At 33.1% G+C, this 22,630-nt stretch overlaps 1 protein-coding gene across 1 annotated transcript in view; it reads left to right on the top strand.

Annotated features, from left to right (window-relative positions):
• LOC126746840 (uncharacterized) overlaps positions 1–17,315 on the top strand; it is a 445,675-nt gene extending 428,360 nt beyond the window's left edge. The window contains exon 2 of the mRNA XM_050455236.1: positions 17,134–17,315. The gene's annotated coding sequence lies outside the window, so the exon portion shown is untranslated. The remainder of the gene's footprint in view (positions 1–17,133) is intronic.
• Positions 17,316–22,630: the final 5,315 nt, after the last annotated feature.

Here is a 22,630-nt window from a genome sequence, read left to right as displayed (position 1 = left end):
TTTAATTAAATTAAATTAAAAAATTAAATAAATATATTTATCGTTTGTAATTCTAAGCATGCATCTGCGTTACATTTAAAGTAGTCGTTTTTTTTAAAATTACGTTTAAAATGTTATTACTTTTAGGCAGAGAACAAAGCGTTGAATTTCCGGGGCTGAGTGCAGTCACGGCTTACCATCAAGAATTTTTGAACAGTCGAGTATCACCACCAGTTGAAGGTAGTTTGTTAATTATTGTAATCAAGTACACCATATTTTTAATTTTCAGTGCAAAATCAAGAAAATCGAAACGACGATAACGACGAAGCATCTTCAAGTTCAGAACCGTTAGTAAATGTAAGAAAAAGGCTTTTGATGGAAAGAAACAATGCCACATTCGATGTCACCGAAAATGCAGAGAAGGAAAAGCTAACCCATCGTAACGAAAACGTGACCCATCAAAATGGACCAGAAATGTCCAAAAAACTTTAGGAATGGAGGGAAAAGAATATCGGACACAGAAGGGAAGACCTAAAAAAGCAAAAACAGTAGCAGAGGTAAAATGTAGATGTCATTACAAATGTAATGAACTTTTTTCCAATGAAACGCGACATGATATTTTTAACGAATTTTATAATATAAAAAGCGAAGAGTCAAGGTGGAACTTTATTGCTAAACATGTTCAGCGTATCCCAAAGAAGCGTTCATACGTTGTACAAAAAGAGGGTAGTCGAAGAAAGTTTAGCTTAGTATATAAACTTACTGCAAGACATACACAACATCAAGTTTGTCAAAACTTTTTCCTTAAAACTCTACAAATTTCGAGTAAAAAGGTACTTACAGCACTGGATAAAAGTTCTGCACATGGAGTCGTTAAGCCAGATCAAAGGGGCAAGAAATCACCACCGCAAAAAAAATCTGAAGCAACCAAAGACATAATAAGATCTCACATTAAAAAATTACCCTTAATTTCTTCACATTACTGTAGAAGCACAACAAAGAGGGAATATCTCCCTACAGGATTATCTGAAAATAGAATATATTTAGATTATAAAGATTATTGTGCAGAGCTTGGAGTAGTACCAGAAAAAGCTAGCTTTTATAAGCATATTTTTACCTCGGAGTTCAATATTGGTTTCCATCGGCCTAAAAAAGATCAATGTGATTATTGTGCCGAGTTTAAAAACAAAAATGATGAGGAAAAGATAAAAATGCAAGACAGTATGGATGCACACTTGGCCCGAAAAACAGAGGCTAGAGAAGCAAAACAAATCGACAAAAATCGTGCAAAACTTGACAAGAGTTTTTTGTGTTTTGCCGTAGATATGAAGAAAATTCTTTTAACGCCTTCATTACAAGTAGGAAAGTTATACTATACCCAAAAACTAAAGACATTTAACTTTACCGTATATAATTTGGGGACTGCACAAGCTGAAAATTTTATGTGGCATGAGGGGGTTGGCACCAAAGGTTCGTCAGAGATCGCAACCTGTTTGTGGAAACTTTTAAATGGCTTTAGCCCTGAAGTAAAAGAAGTTACATTCTATGCTGACACAGCATCGGGACAAAACCGTAACTGCATTAATGCTGCCATGTTTTTACGAGCTGTACATTTGCTTCTGATTGAAATTATTGACCAAAAATTTATGGAGTCAGGACACTCTGAAATGGAATGTGACAGCGTTCATTCTGCCATTGAAAACCGTGGTAATAAAATCGATATTTACACCCCAGAGGGTTGGTACACAGTAGCTCGAACTGCAAAAACTAAGCAACCATTTTACAATGTTACTGAAATGAACTATTCAGATTTCTTAAATTTTAAATCTTTTTCCAAATCCGCAATATTAAACAAAAAAAAATGTACAGATGGAAGTAATTTGAATTGGTTAAAAATAAAATGGATTCAATATAGGAAAGAAGAACCTAACAAAATTTTCTTTAAAAAACGTCTTGATGATTCTGAATTTCGTTCCATAGAAGTTAAAAAGGCATCTTTAAGAAATGGCGTATCTTCCCTAAATGCAGTTATACCTAATTTGTATACAACTAGTATACCAATTAAAAAACGAAAATTAACGGGCTTGCGTAAGTTATGCGAATCTGACTCCATAAAGTCTGCTTATCACGGATTTTATGAGGGACTAAGAACCACTGATGAGGATCAAGTTGAATCCGAGAACGACGAAAACTGACAGTTTAAATAAAATTTATTTTTAAACATTTTGTATTAGTAATATTAATAATAAAAAGTTAAAAAAAACTGCTGAGTTTTATCATTATTTTATAACATTATTATTGTTAGATCTTTTCACATCTTAAAATATTCCGGCAAAACAACTAGCTCTGTGGTAGTGAAAGGGGCTAAGCCACATAAAACCTAAAATATTGTTTATAATTTCAAAATAAAAATATCCACACAACAAGTATGACACCTAATTACAAATATCAAAAAATTGTTATGATTTGACCTTTTTTTAATATTCTAGAAAAGAATATATAAGTTTTTTGGAAACAAACTTTTTTGAAAGCGCGGTAGCTCCAGTTTTACTTTATGTGGGTTAGGACAGTTCACAACCAAAGCGACGAAAATAACTTTAATTATTTTTCGTTTGTCCGTTTAGGAGAAATAGCCAAAAGTCTTAACGAAAATTTGTCTTTTTTTATTGCCTCGTATTCACAGGTATGCCACCCAAAATTTATTAGGTACCTTGACAGGTGGTAAACATCATATAATTTGTCCTAATAAGTTCACTGCATTAAAATTCTAAATTAAAAAACTCAGCTATCAATTACAACCAGTGGCGAAAGGTGAACTTTTTTTTCGGGTAGACAAACAATAAAAATCGTTAATTAGAAAAAATGTGTATTTAATATTATTCATTTTAATGAAATAGAGAATGAAAGCGCATGAAATATTAACTCAAAGAGAAAAATTATGTAGTGATATAAAAAAGAAAAAAATAATTACTACTAGCATAAAAAGATAGATAAATAAAAATAAATACTACTTACAAAAAAACACAACATAGGTATAACTATAACTTATAAATCCATAATATCCATTATTTTAAAATTAATTAAAGACAAATAAAAACACAACTAAAATACAATTGCCAATATCGAACAGTCGTTCATAAATAACCACTAAAAAAACCTGTAAGATGTATTGCGGCCGACCAGATCAAGTGTGTCCATAAACAATAACCCTCAACAGCATAAAAAAATAGCTAGTCGACTTCGATAGACAAAAGCTCGAATGTCTTTCCCGCGAGTAAATTTTGCATACGTAATAGGCAGAATGCTGATGCGGCCGGACCTCTGCCACCTGCTTGATGCGTATATGGTTCGATCATAGACTTATAACCAAGGATAGACCCAGCATGTTTACATTAAACAAAATCATACACGCATATAGATATTTAGGCCATGATGCCAAGTTGAAAAGATGTTTCGCCGAAAAATGTATTATTTTTCTATTTATTTGCCAATAATCCACAAATTATCACACTATTTACTGTAACAAGTTCCCATATCAAAATAAAAATATTCGTGTCATGCAAAATTTGTTCCTCATCAGGTACCTAAATACCTAGAAATACAATAAAATACCAGAGTCACATCCCTAGAATAGTCATTATAGCTGACTATGTAAATTGTCTCTATATATACGATCGTCGTTAGGTTAAGTTTAGCATTAGTTCCGTGCCAAAGCTCGCTGTTCGGGATTATTGTTCACCATACGTTTGTACTTCTAGTTAACCTTATTTTAATAAATGTTTTTTAAAAAAAAACCCCGTCGATCTTGTTATTTAACTGGCGCTGCGAACAGGATAGCGCAATTTCGTCCTTTATCGGAAGTTCCGTTGTGCGAAAGTGAATTTTAATTCTTCATGCGCTACCAAAAACATTGAACTGCAAAGGTGTTTCAACATTTTTAGTGGAAAATAGACAGAATTTTTTTTCCAACTAAATAGAGAGATTGCAGTTCTGCGGACATTGGTAAAACATAACCGTAGCTGTGTGTACGGGATGCGCTGATAAAAATAAGACACAACTCTTGAGGCACACTTTAATAAACTTCTCTTAAATTTTAATACACAAATCGTGAAATTAAAGGAGAAAATACAAAAATGAAACGTTCTGCTTTTTAGTCTAAAGCCGTCTGATCTCACTCGGACGGAGTGGGGCGCTTATGAAGTACGTTTATGAAATCTAAGATGGCGCTACAGGTATAAGTATAATAAAATAAAATAAATTTATGGCGCACATTTCTAATATTACACTTTTGGATATAACTGCTCGTACATACCGCCGACCTTGAAACATAAAGTTGTTTCAACCTTAAATCTAACAAATACTTATTTTCAAAAAGTTAACACAAATTTCAAATCTTAAATTCCAAAAAAAAAAATTAAATTTAAGCTTAAAAGGAATTAAAATAGACTAACTCTAGCACAAACATCTAACACGGACATAAATCAAAAGAACTTACAAAGTAAGTTTATGTCGATTGGTTTCCTGTAAATTGTCACAATCGGGAAGAGGACAAATCTTAGTTAGCGGGCGCTTGGAACAAGTTCCGTCACCAAACCGCACCGAAACCACTCTTACTATTTTGTCACGTCCGGGATATAATTCAGTCACTCTAGCCATCTTCCATTGAAGAGGTGGCATATTATCGTCTTTCACAATAACTAGATCACCAGTAGACACAACTCTAGCAGCATTTTGACACCATTTTTGTCGGTTCTGGAGCTCGGACAAATATTCAAAATACCAGCGTTTCCAAAAATGCTGAGTAATCTGCTGGATTCTTCTAAAATGGGTCAGACGATTCTGTTTCACTTCAATGACATCAGGATCGGGAACGGATACCAGAGGTCTTCCAATCAAAAAATGGCCTGGTGTTAATGGCAATACATCATCAGGACTGGATGACATTGGACTAATCGGCCTTGAGTTAAGGATCGCTTCAATTTGCTGAAGTACGGTAGTAAAGTCTTCGTAGTCTAGTATTGTGTCACCGATCACGCGTTTCAAATGCGTCTTAAAACTCTTGACTCCGGCCTCCCACAAGCCACCAAAATTTGGTGCACGCGGTGGAATAAATTTCCAATTTATACCGTCATTAGCCAAACTTGTTTGAATAGATGTCGATTGATCTTTAAAAAATCTTTTTAATTCCGAATTAGCACCTGTAAAATTGGTACCATTGTCCGAAAAAATGTTCAATGGTTTACCTCTTCTAGAGACAAATCGTCGTAAACACGCCAAAAACGCATCACTGGACAGGCTAGTTATCAGCTCTAAATGTATCGCCTTCGTTGCCATACAAACAAAGACACATACGTAAGCTTTAATAGGCTTATAATTCCGCGTTTTTCTGTCCCTTAATAGAAAATAACCAGCATAGTCACAGCCAGTATTTAAAAAAGGAGAACATTGTTTAAGGCGCTCAGGAGGTAAATTACCCATTAAATAAGCGTATGGTTTAGGTTTAGTCTTAAAACATATAATACATCTATGTACAATTCGTCTGGCTAAATTTCTACCTGCAATGGGCCAGAAATTTTCCCTAACTGCGTATAAAAGTTGTTGGGGACCGCAATGAAAAAGACGATTATGTTCATTTACTAAAATTAACTCGGATAATTTATGCTTGTTATGAAGAAGGATCGGGTGTTTTTAGAAAACAATATGTCAGATTGTTGCAGTCTGCCTCCAACACGCAAAATATCATTGTCTAATATTGGCGACAAAGAAAGTATTTTACTAGAATTACTGATAGAGCCCTTATTTTTTAAATCATTTAATTCTGTCCGAAATGACTGTAATTGGGAAATTTTTATTAATGTATTCATAGCTTCACCTAATTCTTTACATTGTAATTCACCGGTTACACGATTACTCCTTTTATTTTTTGAATTAAAAATAAATCGTTTGCAATATGCTATAACACGTTGCAGTTTTGTTAAGCTCGAAAATTTATCAAAAATGTCCCAATTATTTTTTGACACATTAAAATGGACTAAAGTCTTTTGTTCAGGAATGTCTTCATCCACGGATAAACAATTCTGTGGCCACGCAGATTTTTTTAATTTTAGCCAAGAAGGACCTTCAAACCAAAAATCATTGTTAATTAATGATTCCGCAAAGACACCACGGGAAATCAAATCTGCCGGGTTATCAAAGGACCTAACATGAAACCAGTCGTCGGGATTTGTTTTTTCTTGGATAAAACTCACCCTATTTGCCACAAACTTTTTCCATCGATCGGTGGAGCCTTTAATCCAACATAAAGTTATAGTTGAATCGCTCCAATAAAAAACTTTATGAAAATCAATTTTTAAAGATTCCTTTATTTTTTCACCTAGCTTACACCCTATAACTGCACCAGCTAATTCTAATCTAGGTAACGTAACTGGTTTTACTGGGGCCACTTTACTTTTAGCTGTCAATAACTTACTCGTACATTGATTTACGGATTCACAACGGATGTATGCGCATGCGCCATATGAACTTTCAGACGCATCAGAAAAAATATGAAGCTCTATGGAAATAGAATTAACATTAAAAACATGTCTCGGGATTTTTATTTTATTGAGAAACTGAAGGTCTTTGCAAAACACAATCCAATTATCACGAATAGGGTTTGAAACTTGTTCATCCCAAGAAAATTTAGATTTCCAAAGCATCTGCATTATTAATTTTGCACGAATTATTATTGGACCTAAAAGTCCTAAGATATCAAATATTTGACCTATTGTTGATAAGATTATTCTTTTCGTGATACTAGAAAAATCAGGAAAATGTGAAACTTGATATTCGATGGTGTCGGAATGCGAATTCCAATAAATACCCAAGGTTTTATTGTTTTCACCCTCACCTAGATGCAGAATGCTAACATCTAAAGAAGAATCTATGTTTAATTGATCCAAAAATTCTATTTTATTTGACAAGTACTTGCGTAACTGAAATCCTGCACTTTCTAAAATTTTACTAACATCTCTTTGAATCGCAAGTAATTCAGATTTTGAATCAGCTCCGTAAAGCAAATCATCAATGTAAAAACAATTTTTAATAATATTAGATGCTACGGGATATTTTTTCTCATTTTCAATAGCAAGTTGTTCTAAACAACGAGTCGCTAAATATGGAGATGACGCTAAACCGTAAGTAATAACATTTAATTCGTAACATTTTAGAACATCGGTTGGTTGTTCTCTCCAAAAAATTTTCTGATATTGCCGATCAGCCTTATCAATAATTACTTGTCGATACATTTTCGATATATCAGCGTTAAGGACGTAAGCATGTCTCCTAAAATTTAAAATAATGGTCAACAAATCATTTTGTACTGTAGGTCCTACATGTTGAATATCGTTTAATGACAATCCGCTACTAGTACAAGCTGATCCATTAAAAACTACTCGTAAACGAGTGGTTAAACTAGTCGTTTTTATTACCTCATGATGGTTCAAAAAATAACCAACATTTTCGCACTTATCAATATTTTTTGAAATTAAAGACATATGTCCCAGCATTTCATACTCTCTCATAAAGTCAATATACTGGTTTTTAAGATTATCATTTCTTGATAAACGTCTCTCTAAACAATGAAAAGCTCTAATCGCATTTTGCTTGGAATCGCCAAGCTGTTCCTTATTTTCCCTAAACGGAATTTTAACTACAAAACGACCCTCACAATTTCGAGAAAAATTTTCTTTAAAATGTAAATCACAAATATCATTATTTTTACAAGTATTCTCACACTGTTCAATTTCCCAAAATCGCGTCAAATTTTTATGTATTTCTTCCTCTACTGTCGAAAATAAAGAAACGCTTTTATCACAAATCAAAGAAAAATTTAACTCACCACCCAAAATCCAGCCTAATTTAGTAGATTGTAAAGTTAAATTTTTGCATAACTTAATCTGGCCTGATTGTAAGATTTGATAAAATAAACTAACCCCACATAAAATATCTATTTCCTTTTTTATATTAAACTCAGGGTCTGCGAGCTTTATATCTGAAGGAATATTTAAAAAACTATAATCAAAACTCATTATAGGCATAGGTCGTGTAATTTTAGGTAATATTAAACACGAAATTTCCTGCGAAAAATCACCCAAGTTTGAACGTAAAATTAAACTTGTTTTATAATTTGAAAAAACCGTTTCGCTATTACCAACCCCGGTAATAGATACATTAGTTTTTTGTTTATTTAAACCCAGTTTATTAAAAAATGATTCGGTTACAAAATTCGATTGTGAACCGGGATCCAATAAAACTCTTGCCTTGACACAGTGGTTGCTTTTATTTAGAATTAACACTTCTGCTGTGGATAATAAAGCATATTTATTAGATTGTTGCCCTAACAATGACAATCTTTGAATTGGCTCTACATCATAGTCAGCCAAAAAATGTTGATCGTGAACATCGCATGAAGTTAAATCGTCGGTCGTTGCTTGCGTCGAGGTTAAAATCAGCTGTTCCTCTGTTTCACCGGTCATCTTCGCGTCGGAATCGGTGTTGTCGCTACTACTCTGCAAAGTATCTCGATCGGGCCTACTATGTTGACTAACGACCAAGGTAGGACGCGGATCAGAATGTAAAATCGAATTAATATGTTTCGAACAATTTCTACATGGAGATTTTTGACATTCTTCCACTGTATGATTGGGATTTAGACAATTCACGCATAATTTTAATCGTTTTACTTCCGAATTTCTTTTCGCAATGTCAAAATTATTGAATGTAATACACTTAAAAATGGAATGGGACCCTCTACAATAAAAACACATAAACCTTTTATTATCTGTCGCTACATAAGAATTGACAACGGGTTTATTTTTCTTATAATCGAATTTAAACGACTGCCGATTATTATCACCCTTTACAACTTGTAATTTTTCTAAGAGTTCACATTTCTCTTTCAAAAAATCATTAACGTTTGACATTGTGGGAAGTGCTTCGCTATATTTATATGCTTCCCAGTCGCGCCTAGTACGACTATCAAACTTACTGGTTAACAAATAAACTAACAAAATTGACCATTCGTCAGTATTTTGCCCTAAAGAATTTAAACTACGCAAATTTTTCGTAAACGTATCAAACAAATTGCGCAAGTCAGTGTAAGATTCCCTATTAAGAGACGGTGCATCGAAAAGTGCTTTAACATAATTAAAAATTATCAATTTATTATTTTCGTATCTCTGTTTGAGCAACGAAAACGCTACATCATAATTTTGCTCAGTAACTTGTATGGATTCGATTAACTGTGCTGCTTCACCTGTTAAATGCGCACGCAAATAATAAAATTTTTGAACACTGTCCAGTGATTCGTTCTTGTCAATTATTGAATAAAACGCATCTCTAAATTCCAACCATTTGTCGTAGGAACCAGAGAACTTTGGTAATTTTAACTCAGGGAGTTTTACCGAAATTTTACATTCCCGAGTACTATTTCTAGAAACATTACTGTCACCAGAAACGTGACTATTGGTACCATTTCTACCGGCACTAAACTTTGAAACAAGTACTGTGGCTCGCGAGATGGCATTAAAATACTCATTTTCAAACAAATTTAACTGTTCTATTTCGGTCTCTGACTTATCACTAAGTGGGACAAGCATTTCAATCTCATCATGACACGCTAAAAATTGATCATAGATGGGTTGAACTTTATCTAACCTGGCACCAACTTCTGTGGATTTTTCCTCAGTGAGATTTTCAGAGTCAATAGTTTCAAGATAGTTTCGAAACCTAGTTAACGTAGCCTTTATTTGGCCTCTTTTTACTTTTAATTTAGCTAATTCTTCTGACATTTTGATTTAAAAGGTATAAAAAATACCAAAAATAAATGTAAATAAGTAACAAAGTAAAATCAAGAAATCGAAGAAGACGAATCGTGTCAGATAAGTCTGTCAAAAGGTCTGTACAGCAAATCAAATATTCCTACTCACAGTTTTCCGGCCTGGAAGTGAGCTTATAGAAATTCCTAGATATCAGCAAATATGTGATCGTCGTCACAAGCCGGCAACGTTGCGTCGAACGCCGCTCGATTGCTTCGAACTCCGTCGTCGTCGGGCGGAGCCGCTCGCCTTGCCCAAAAAAAATGGACGCGGTCGAATTTACCTTCAAGATAATTTACCTTATTTCTCTTGCCATGTGGCTCGAAAAGGACCAAAATGTACGGGATGCGCTGATAAAAATAAGGCACAACTCTTGAGGCACACTTTAATAAACTTCTCTTAAATTTTAATACACAAATCGTGAAATTAAAGGAGAAAATACAAAAATGAAACGTTCTGCTTTTTAGTCTAAAGCCGTCTGATCTCACTCGGACGGAGTGGGGCGCTTATGAAGTACGTTTATGAAATCTAAGATGGCGCTACAGGTATAAGTATAATAAAATAAAATAAATTTATGGCGCACATTTCTAATATTACACTTTTGGATATAACTGCTCGTACACTGTGTGTTAAACCATATCCTATCTAGACCAGTTAGACGTTATCCAGGCATAAGATTGGTACCATTTGAGGAAAATTGTTGCAGTATAGACTCTGTGGATCAAACCATGTCACCACTGTAAGTAATTGCCAAATTGCCATTTAATGTCTGATGCTTCGTCTCGATTGAGAAAAATTTTGTTAAAAAATAGGGTTGCTTTAGGGTTAAATTTCATTAATTCTGATAGTGATTCAGATAGCTCAGAAAACTCAGACGTAGAAGAAATTAATTTAGATAGTACTTTAACACCTGTGACACAGGAAACTTCTGAAGTTCAAGAAGAACTTATTTCATTATTAAACAAATTAAATTTAAATAATAATACAATGGAAAATATTAGATTTTTCACTTCTCTTTTACCAATGTTCTCAGGAAACCAGGAACATCTAGAAAGCTTTATTAGAGCTATAGATGAATTTTACGATTTGTATTACATTACCGCGACTTCTGACGATCAAAGAAAAGTTGTATTAGCTGCGATTAGGTCAAAGTTAGTTGATACTGCACAAAGTTTCTTACTGTCACGCCCAGATTTAAATGACTGGCCTTCAATCAAAACAGAATTAAGAAAAAAGTTTGGTGATCCCGTGACATATTTGATTTTATTACAGCAATTACAATATATTAAAAGAAATAAAGGTGAAATGATTTTAGAGTTTGTTGAAAGATTAAAATGTTTTATGCAAAGAATTATCTGCAAAATAAATGCCGAAGTTGAACATGAAGCTTCAAAATTATTACTTTTAAGTCAAGCCGAAACGACATCAGTTTTAATTCTTACAGCAAACTCACCACAAACACTAAAAACGATGTTAATGCTTAAACAACCTCAAACCTTAAATGATGCTTATGCTCATGTCGTAAATTTTAATATTATAGAGTCACAAATAAGCTTTACTAACCATCATTCTAACCTCCCAAATCCGAATTACAATCCCACTCATAGAAATACAAATGCAGGCCCACATAACCAACATTTCAGCGTAAATCATCAAGCCCGTGCCCCAGTCCCACCCCGTGCTCCACAACCTTTCCCTAGCCAACCAGTTTTTGTACAACCACGACCTATCCCAAGGCGTTATCCTACCAATGCTGAAGTCTTTGGCAATCAATCCAAGCCAATCAACCTTCCCTATAAACCCCCGCAACAGGACGCTCCCATCCCAATGTCAATCTCGACAGCTGGGCCCTCCCGTATCTACCAACAAAGACCACAATCAGCCAGAAACACCAATTTTTTCCAACGTACTGGACCAAAAAATCTCTGAGGAATTATCCAACATCGAGACCTACGAACAGCCTACATCCTATTTCTATTCCGAAGACGGGAATACATAGAACCAACTGGAACAATGTGATTTTTATTCTGACAAAAATTACGAATCTTTCCAGGAAGAGGAAAACCTTGACAATCAAGAAAATTTTCAATACCCCTTGAATCAAGAGTCAACTTAAATAACTTAGCCCAGCAAATCGAATTACCTTATTTTTATTTACCTCAACAACAAATGACTGTCCTAATAGATTCAGGCGCCTCCGATTCCATAATATCTCCAAAGGTGGCACAGCAATTCCCAAACAATTTTTTTATGAGCCCTTTAAAGTAACATCATGTAAGAATACGTACAAGGAGAACAAAAATTTAGACATTCTACTTTTATCAGAGCTAGGTATTCAAAAATCTTTTAAAATGAGAGTCTTAAACTGGCACAATGATTTTGACGCCCTTATTGGGACAAAAGATCTGAGAGAACTCAATGCCCTGATAGATTACAAAAATAAAACTCTTACCCTCAAGAACATCAAAATTCCATTCTCCTTAGCCTACAATAAACCTTTATATAGACCAATTACAAATATTAATAATCAACATCTAGTCATTCCAGTCAATTATAAAAAAGGAACAGCTATCTTGCCGTCATTTAATATAAATGAGCATGTGATCCCCGACTGTCTTATAAATGTCGAAAATAGACTATGTAAAATCCCAAACCCGAATCCCAATGTTCATGTTAATTTTCACCAACGCCTAAAAGTCATTCCTCAAGACCAATTTGATTTAATCAACCCACCTAAAACTACTCCAGAAAAAGTTAATCCTAAAGACCATCTTCACCTTGACCATCTAACATCATTAGAAATTTCGCAAATCCTTCCACTTTGCCATGAATACAAGGACATATTCTATCACGAGGACTGTGACCTTACATGTACCACCAAAACAAAACATGTGATTCGAAACAAGCTCTGATCGACCCATATATGTAAAGTCATACAGACATCCCCCTAGCATGAACAAGGAAATTCAAGCTCAAATTCAAAAACTCCTTGACAATAAAATAATCCAACCTTCAATATCTCCATATTCCGCCCCAGTGTGGATAGTTCCCAAAAAAGCAGATGCTTCGGGTGCGAAAAAATTCAGAATGGTACTCGATTTTCGCCGACTCAACGACGTCACCTGCGAAGAAAAATACCCTCTTCCCAGAATCGAAGAAATCCTTGATAGCCTAGGAAAATGCGCTTACTTTTCCACTATAGATTTAGCTCAGGGGTTTCATCAAATTGGAATGAACCCTTCTTCCATTGAAAAAACTGCCTTCACGGTAAACAACGGCCATTATGAATATTTACGCATGCCATTCGGTCTTAAAAATGCGCCGGCCACATTTCAAAGAATGATGGGTGAAGTTCTACGTGACTATCTTTACAAATTCTGCTTTGTTTACATGGATGACATCGTAATATTTTCAAAATCCTTAACTAAACATATCGACCACATTCGAAAGATTTTTAAGAGACTCAGAGAAGTTAACTTAAAAATACAGCTTGATAAATCCCAGTTTTTGTCAAAAGAAGTCTCCTTTTTAGGCCACATAATCACTGCCGAGGGAATAAAACCCAATCCATCAAAAATTGAAGCAATTAAAAAATATTCCATGCCAAAAACTCAAAAAGAAATTAAATCTTTTATGGGACTAGTCGGATATTATCGGAGATTCATCAAAGATTTTGCTAAAGTAACATTTCCAATCACGAAATGTCTTAGAAAGGGTAGCGAAAAATGCATTGGAAATCAAGAATATATTGAAGCATTCTAAAAAAGCAAGGAACTCATTACTAATTCCCCAGTTCTTCAATACCCAAATTACAATAAACCTTTTAAATTAACGACCGACGCTTTAAATATCGCCATTGGTAGCGTTTTATCTCAAAACGACCACCCAATTGCATTTTTTTCTCGGACATTGAACTCCGCAGAGCGCAATTACTCCACCATAGAACGCGAACTCCTCGCTATTGTGAATTCAGTAAAACATTTTCGCTGCTATTTATATGGAGTAAAATTCACCATTGAAACAGACCATAACATCCTTGTTTGGCTTTCTAAAATAAAAGAGCCAAATGGCCGCCTTATCTGCTGGAGGCTCCAACTTGAGGAGTACAACTTCAAAATTAAGTACAAAAAAGGCAAAGAAAATGTAGTTGCCGATGCCTTATCCCGGATTGAACTTAACACCCATGAGATAACCGACAAGGAAAATGACATACGGTCCAACGCCCCTAATGCTGACGAGACAGTTGCAAACTTAGCAGATTTCGAATTAGCAGATTTTGTCCTTAATGAAAGATATAATGACCTCATTGAAAAGCAAATAATTAGTCCTAATAACAATTTTCCGCCCAAATCCCCAACCCCTGCTATTGCAGAGGAAATTGATAATGATTGTGATATTACCGTCCATTCAAACAACGATACTCACGGAAAATTCCTACCAATATCAGAGCTACCTCTAAATTATGCCAGCAATCGTGTCGTAATAAACTATGGAGATACCTTCAAACACACCCTTACTAGACCGTTCAACAAGAGACACTACTACATATTAATTGAAAAGCAAAATAGACAAGAGCATATCCTAAAAGTTTTTAAAGAAATTATTAAACCAGACGTGACGACAACAATTTTTATAGCTAACGAAGACCTAAGAGTAGAGTTTCAACGACTTGTCTCTATAACCCTTAACCCATCAGCAAAACTAATTCTGTCAAACACTTACTTAACAGACGTCATAAATCCAGAACAACAACAGGAAATAGTTTCAAACTACCACAGAAAAAATCACAATGGCATCAACAAAACCTATAATAACTTAAAACAAAAATATTACTGACCAAAATTAAGGGACTGTATTACCAACTACATAAATAAGTGTGAGATTTGTCTCCAAAATAAATATAAGCGGCATCCCTACAGGATTGCTTATGAAGGACCACTCCTTGCTGAAAAACCCTTCAAAACAATCCACTTGGATATTTTTCAGTTTTCAAACTGCCAATTTCTTACCATCATTGATTCATTTTCCAAATATGCACAGGCCTATTATATAACTGATAAAAATGCAGTCACAATTCTCAGCAAATTAAGACACTATTTTTCACATCATAACACTCCACAAAAAATAGTAGCAGACCGCGGCAAGGAATTTCAAAATAACATTTTTGGAGAATTCTGTCAACTCTTCGGTATTGAAACACACTACACAACACCCTCAAATTCTTCTTCCAATAGCCCCGTTGAAAGATTACATTCAACTCTCTTAGAAAAACTTAGAATACTAAAAATGGAAAATCCAGACGAAACTCCCCAAAACATTATGATTTCAGCTATACTAATCTACAACCAAAGTATACATTCCACAACTGGCTATTCTCCCTTTTCAATTCTATATCCCCTACATAAATGAACCAAGCTTTAATAATGATTTAACACTTTTTGAGCAGTACAACGAAAAACGCAAAAAAGAATTATTGCCCTTTTACGAACATATTTATAAACATGCGCATGACAAACAAAAGCACAATACACAAAAACAAAACAAAAATATAGATAACCCCCCTAACATAAAAATAGACCAAATAGTGTATAAAAGAAATCCTCTTAGAAATAAAATACATCCACCCTATATTAAAACAAAAGTTACAGCTATCGGCAAAAATAAAATAACGGGAATTTCTAAGAAAAACACAATAAATACCCACATAAGGAAACTAAAGAGACTTAGGAAAACTTCCAATTCTTTTCAGACTCCCGATCCTGATCCTTCAAATAGTAACGAGCCCATACCAGGCCCTTCAGGTCTACAATCTACCCAATAATGAATATTACATTGAAGAAGTGGCTTCATCCCTTATTGTTAATAATTACCATACTACATATATACCATTTAACATATCTAGTATTAAGTACACCTTATCCCATTTTCTTAGTAATGTATTAATCTTAGAACATATGGTGAATAATCAAAATAATAATTTCACGAAAACACAATTTTTCCATTTATACAAAATTTTAAATTTTAAACACTTTTGATAATTACGCTAAATTTAATGTGTATAAAAGTGACCGTGCGAAGCGAGGATTAATGAACCTCCTTGGTACTGGTATCAAATTCGTCACAGGAAACCTTGACAATGACGATTTGCAAACTATTACGGAGAATGTAGAAATTTTGAAGCATAATCAACTTAACGCCATGCAAAAAATCAATGACCTGAGTTCATTTGCAGGAAACGTCATGAATAAATTCCAAGAAAATATAAGAACTATCAATGAAAATTCAAAAACAATACAAAGCGAACTATCAAAAATTAATAATGAAATAAATCTAATATTGTCCATTCAAGATCAATATATCCAAATAACATCGTTAAATAACTTTTTAGAAAAATTGTCAAGAATTTTTTCTTTTGCACATTTGAAAACACTTGATTTAGAGATTTTAACAGTAAATGAAATAAAGGAAATCTGGGAATTTTTAAGTTTACACTATCCTGAAAATGCCCTATGGTCCATTGAACATCTCTCGGAAATAACACTTATTTGTAAAACTGGATTATTAATATTCGACGAAATGGCAGTTTTAGCAATTAAAATCCCAATTTTTGAGAAAAATGCATGTAATCTAAATTTTGTATACCCGATCCCAAATAATCAATCAAAAATGTTATTTAGTCCTAGTAAATATTATTGTAATGACCTTTGGTACCAAAACTGTATAGAGATTAATTCTAAATGGTTATGTTCAAATCCTCTTATTAATAACTGTAAATTACCAGAAAACTGTCAATATGTGACTGTTCTCAATAACTATTAAGTACATACGATAACGTTCAAAAAGTCCTTACTGTTCTGTGCCAAGAAGGAAGAAATTGTTTACGAAAACTGTTTCCAGTTCCAAAAACTAAATATAGTAGGTTGCTCTCTTATACAAAGTCAATGCGATGTAATTATTAACCATCACAAATATGCCTTGGCTATAAATAACGTATCTATAAAACAACTTCCAGATGCCACTAAGTTGCAACCATCAAATTTTTCTATTCATTTGCAATTGAAGCATTTGGAAAACCCTGCAAAAATCCAAGATGATCTTTTAGAACCTGTTAATTTTGATGAAATTATCTCGCAAAAAGAGACTCACTATATTATAGTTTTAGTTGTATGTATCATATTAGTATCTAGTATATGTATAGCACTATACCAGTGGAAGAAATACAGCTCCCTGAAGGCCATTCCAGTGAAGACGCTTCGGCAGATCATCAACGAGGACGTTGAAAGATCTGAGGGTGGAGGAGTCACATCCCTAGAATAGTCATTATAGCTGACTATGTAAATTGTCTCTATATATACGATCGTCGTTAGGTTAAGTTTAGCATTAGTTCCGTGTCAAAGCTCGCTGTTCGGGATTATTGTTCACCATACGTTTGTACTTCTAGTTAACCTTATTTTAATAAATGTTTTTTTAAAAGAAGCTCCGTCGTTATCTTGTTATTTAACTCCAGTTTTATACGACCGCACCCAAAACAACGGAATTTCCGAAACAAACTGACCTGACGACCAAAGTGGCAACTCATCTGTTTACGACGTAAATTCATTTTTACTATTTCATTCATTTTTCGTGTGCGCTGTTGCCTAACAGAGATCTCGAGCTTTATAGTCCTTTTTTGGTGATTGTTTTATTGTTTTTAACGTTTTTTGTATTGTTTTGGACTATTAAGACTTAGTACCATGACTAAAAAGTGTCACGTGTGCCAAAGAAGGAGTACTACGTCGGAAAATGTATCTTTTCATAGGTAAGCAAGAATGTTTATGTCAAGCATGATTTTGAGTATCAGTGGCGGCGCTACGCCACGAAATGATAGTAAACCATACCATAAAATAATGTGGTTTTCATTTCATGACAATAAAGTAGTGTATTTTATAATATTATATATTGTATTTTGTGAGTTCATTCACGAAATAAAATAATATAACTTTTAGGTAGGTATAATAACATAAATTAAGAAATGAAATAAAAAAGTTCACTGTATGTTTTGTTTTTTTATGCAAAGTTCATGCTAGGCAAAATAACATTATCCCATTATATAAAATAAGGATTGGTCAACTTTTAGCTTTTTATACTAAAATCAATTTGATTTGCCTCGGATTTGCATTTGCCCATAGTAAAATAAACTTTTTTTAAGTGATTGCTTTTTTCAAATTTATTTTTTGATATTTTTTCTTGAAAATAAGTTGTTTGTTTTGTTCTTTTGTTGTAATTATCCCAAACAAGTAAAGAAAATGTATCATGCTGTGCAATGTTTAGTAAGAGTAAGTAGGTATTTTATTTTATTTTCCTGCATGAACTCATAAAAATAAAAACACTTATTATTTTATTTTGTTTGCATGAACCAAATATTAGGTACCTAAATCTTTCGTTAAAAATATCTATTTTATTTTAGACATCAGAATCTGTAATTTTTTTTTTAATTCAAAATTGCTTTTAGTCGAGCTTTTAATCAACAGAGTCTATAAGGATAAGGTTGCATCATGGTTTATAAATAAATCCTTGTATCTTGAAAAAAACTTAAAGAGCATAATTTAATATTTTCTAAAAACAAGGCAACTATTAATATCATAGTAATAATGTTATTTTATTACTTACCCCCTAAAGTACTTAGTTACTTATAAATACTAGATTTTAATTTTTTAGATTTCCATCTGAACCTGCTGTCAGAAAGATTTGGTTATCCCTTGTTAGAATAAACCAATTACCAAAATCTGCACTGATTTGCTCTGAACATTTTGAGTCATCTGACTTTTTTCAGAGTCGAGATGACAAAAAATGTCTTAAGCCAGGTTCCCTTCCAAAGTTAGTGGAATCTCTTTATGGCCGGTATTAGACTATAAAAGATATTTGACAAAGATCTTCTATAAAAGAAATTTTATAAAATATTTTACAGTGTAATGTTACTTCTTTTATAAAAGATTAGTTTTATAAACTATCTTTTATAGCATTTAATAACATATGATTACATTTGATAAAATATTTGACCATTTCAAAGCAATATGGCGGATAATAAGTTTGTTTGGTGCGTTGCGGCGACCAAATTATTAATTTCCGAATATGAGAGTTACGAAATGTTATATAATCATCAACATCCGGATTACAAAAATCGAAATAAAAGACTAGATACATATAAACGAATTGCTGAAATAATAAATACAGTAAGCAAAGGTTGCAAGGTGGAGGATATTAAAAAAAAACTAAATGGGTTAAGAAGCCAATATTTATCAGAGAAAATGAAGGTAAATATTTTATTTTTTTATAACATTTTACTTTTTGGTTTATTGACATATAATACAATTAAAAGTTAATTATTTATTATTTTATTTAATGCTCCAGGTAATTCAGTCCAAAAAAAGTGGAGCCGAAGAGCATGATGTTTATAAGCCTAAGGTGTATTGGTTTCCTTTATTAAAATTTTTGGACAAGTCAACAGAAGCTGATACATCAGAATCCAATTTAGAAATCCAGTCTGAACAATCCCAAGCGGGAAGTGACATTTATAATGCCATAAATCAAAATAATGTAAGTTATATGATTATATATAATTTTCTTGCCATGGAACTTTTCCAGAACCGTTATAATATGATTTAAATGCATCTCTTATTTCTCGACCATGGCGGTTCCCTCCAATATGAACCTGTCTTGTAAGAACTTGCATTTTCTGAAGATCTTCATCGATATGAACGTCTTGGTATTGAAAACCATTTTCAGTTCGAGTAAAAACGTCATGGCGTGTATATAGATGTTTTCGTCTTTCAGTTAACAGATTATGTAATGTGCAAGCAGCAAGTGTGATGCATGTAACTTTTTCAGGTGCTAAATTAATTGCAGTTAAAAAAACTCTGAATCGGCTTGCTAATATTCCGAAGCTACTTTCGACCATTCGTCTTCCACGAGATAGTCTGTAATTAAATATTTTTTCTTCCTTAGTTATATTTTTTAAAGAATACGGTTTCATAACATTGTAGCTCAGAGGAAACGCGTCATCAGCTAGAACAACATAGGGCATGGTAATATTTGTGTTCGGAAGATTTTTGCCGTCGGGAATGTTTAATATTGTTCTGTCTAGTAAGCATCTTCTTAGTTGGCTTTTAGCGAACACCCCACTGTCACCGATTCTGCCATTCGTTCCAACATCTACATACACAAATTTATAGTCGGCGTCAGTGAGAGCAAATAATATGATACTATGATAAGACTTATAGTTAAAGAAATGAGAGCCGCCTATTTCCGGACAATTAATTCGAATGTGTTTTCCATCCATTGCTCCAATTGTATTGACCACATTCCATTTGTTTTCAAACTCCTTGGCAATATTTTCCCATTCCTCTCTAGTTGTTGGTGTCTGTAAGAAAAATAAATATTTTAAAAGTTTATCTAACACATTTTTTTATTTACAGGATGACACCAGTGAAAAGGCAGAAACTACAACTTTAGCTTCCAAATCTGCTACAGATGGCATAAAACCAGCGGTTTCCATAAATAAAAAAAGAAAATCTATTCCTTACGATGACCTACTAGTTAAAGCTTCTGCAACCATGTCAGAAATGGGTAAAATTGTGAAACAAACTTCAGTGCATAATCAAACACAGGATGATGCCCTAGATACTTTCGGGAAATTTGTAGTATCTGAATTACGTGGGATACAAGGAGCCAGCAATGAGTTTGTACTAAGGCAAACAAAACGCAAAATTCAACAAATATTAATGGATACTTGGGATACTCTTGATCAACCGACCAGGCTATTAAGTCCAGCCTCATCCCAAGAATCATGGAGGTCATTACCACAGCCACCCCATCATAGTTATACTCCGTTGGAGTATAATTTTAATAATAATTTCAATGAAGAGAATGGGCTAACCAATTCTGATAATTTGATTAGCGATGCACTTAGAATGGCTAACGTGACAAGCACAGATTTTCAGCATGAAAATATTTGAATAAATATTGATTTGTATTATTTCATTTTTTTTGTTTCTATTTAAGTTCTAGTTTTGTTATAAATAGAAATAAAGAATCATTTTTATTATTTTTTACAAAGTAATTTTACTACATACCTTCAGATATTCATTTTTCAATGCCTGATATATGGCCTTGGACGTTTCCGGGATTATGCCTGATAGGGTACATTGAGGTATACGACTGCTGTATTGAAGACTGGAATAACTCTCTCCAGTTGCCAGAAATCGAAGGGTCACCATAAGGCGTTCCTCAACGCTGATAGGATTCCTTAAGTGTGTATTTTGTCGGGATATAATTGGTGCTATTTTTGAAGCAATAAACGTAAATGTTTCGTGATCCATTCTTAAATAGTTTTCATAACTCCTACTATCTTCAGATAGTAACTCTCTTAGCAGATTATGATGGATTCCTCTTAAATTACGCCTCGCTACCCAGGGTCTTTCCCAAAGTCGACGGTTTTTTTCTTTTTTTCTTTTTAACACTAAACACATTGTAACAACAGCAGCACTCATAGCAACAGCGCAAGCTAATGCACGTCTTTCATCCATTTTTAAATAAAAATAACGTCGCGATTCTCTTTAAATTTTACAAAGTTCTTTGATAGTGTAATACTGTTCTACTGCTCAAAAACTTTTCTTAAAAGAACTAGAATCAAACAAAATGTTTTATAAAAGATCTTTGTCAAATATCTTTTATAGTCTAATACCGGCCTATGATAGTTCCTCGACTAGGTAAGAATTTTGTTAATTATTTTCTGCTTATTTTAAAATATTTGCTATATTCTTTAAAAAATTTAAAAAAACTTACCTAAACCAAGAAAATATTGGAATTTCAAGTCTCATGACATTTTGAAATATACATATGTATGTATAGGTATATAGATTTGATGTTTACAATTTTCTTCCTCAAACAACCTGCATTTTAGAATAATAAAAATTGATATGGGTCTATTTAATAATTCCTTAAGTAATTCTTAATGAAAATCAGTCATTACTATTTTTATTTAAAAAAATCCTATTAACAGTTCTTGAAATTTGAACTATAATAATGACTAATTAAATCTCCTAGTCTTTATCTTTCCCCTCTAATCTTTATATCCTAAAAAAAAACAAAATATATACAGGGTGTCTTAAATACCATGTTCCACATTGCTATCTTGAAAACTATAAAAGATAGGCGATTAGGGCGGTTAAATTAGAAAAAAGTTGCCAATTTTGATGCTCATTCCAAATCCTTTTACAGTGTTGCAAAATCCTTGTTAGTTTCTGAATTACAGGGTGATTTATAAAAAAACCTCAAAATTTATTTTAATGAATATTTTGAAAACTATTTATTTTAGAGACATAGTTTAAATTTATGACGTTTCGAATATATTGTAGAGCAGGAAAAAATATAAAATATTGCAATTTAAATTATATTTCTAAAATGAACAGTTTTTGAAATATTAATTAGAATACATTTTGAGTTTTTTGTTTATAAATCACCCTATAATTTAGAAACTAACATGAATTTTGCAACACTGTAAAAGATTTGGAGTGAGCATCAAAATTGGCAATCTTTTTTTAATTTAACCGCCCTCATATGCCTTTTATAGTTTCCCAGATAGCAATAGTGGCACATGGCATTTAAGACACCCTGTATAGCCTACTTTAATGGAAGAAAAAACCTTAATAGTACATATTTTTATCAATAATATGTACAATATAATTTTTATGTCACGTTTTGTATATTAGTACCTACAATTGCTGTAGATTTATAAGTAAAACTTTTTCAGTTCA

This window comes from Anthonomus grandis, chromosome 18, assembly GCF_022605725.1.
Source record: "Anthonomus grandis grandis chromosome 18, icAntGran1.3, whole genome shotgun sequence".
In the NCBI taxonomy this organism is placed as follows: domain Eukaryota; kingdom Metazoa; phylum Arthropoda; class Insecta; order Coleoptera; family Curculionidae; genus Anthonomus; species Anthonomus grandis.
Note: the sequence above shows the minus strand (reverse complement) of the source record. Positions and strands in the feature narration are given on the sequence as shown.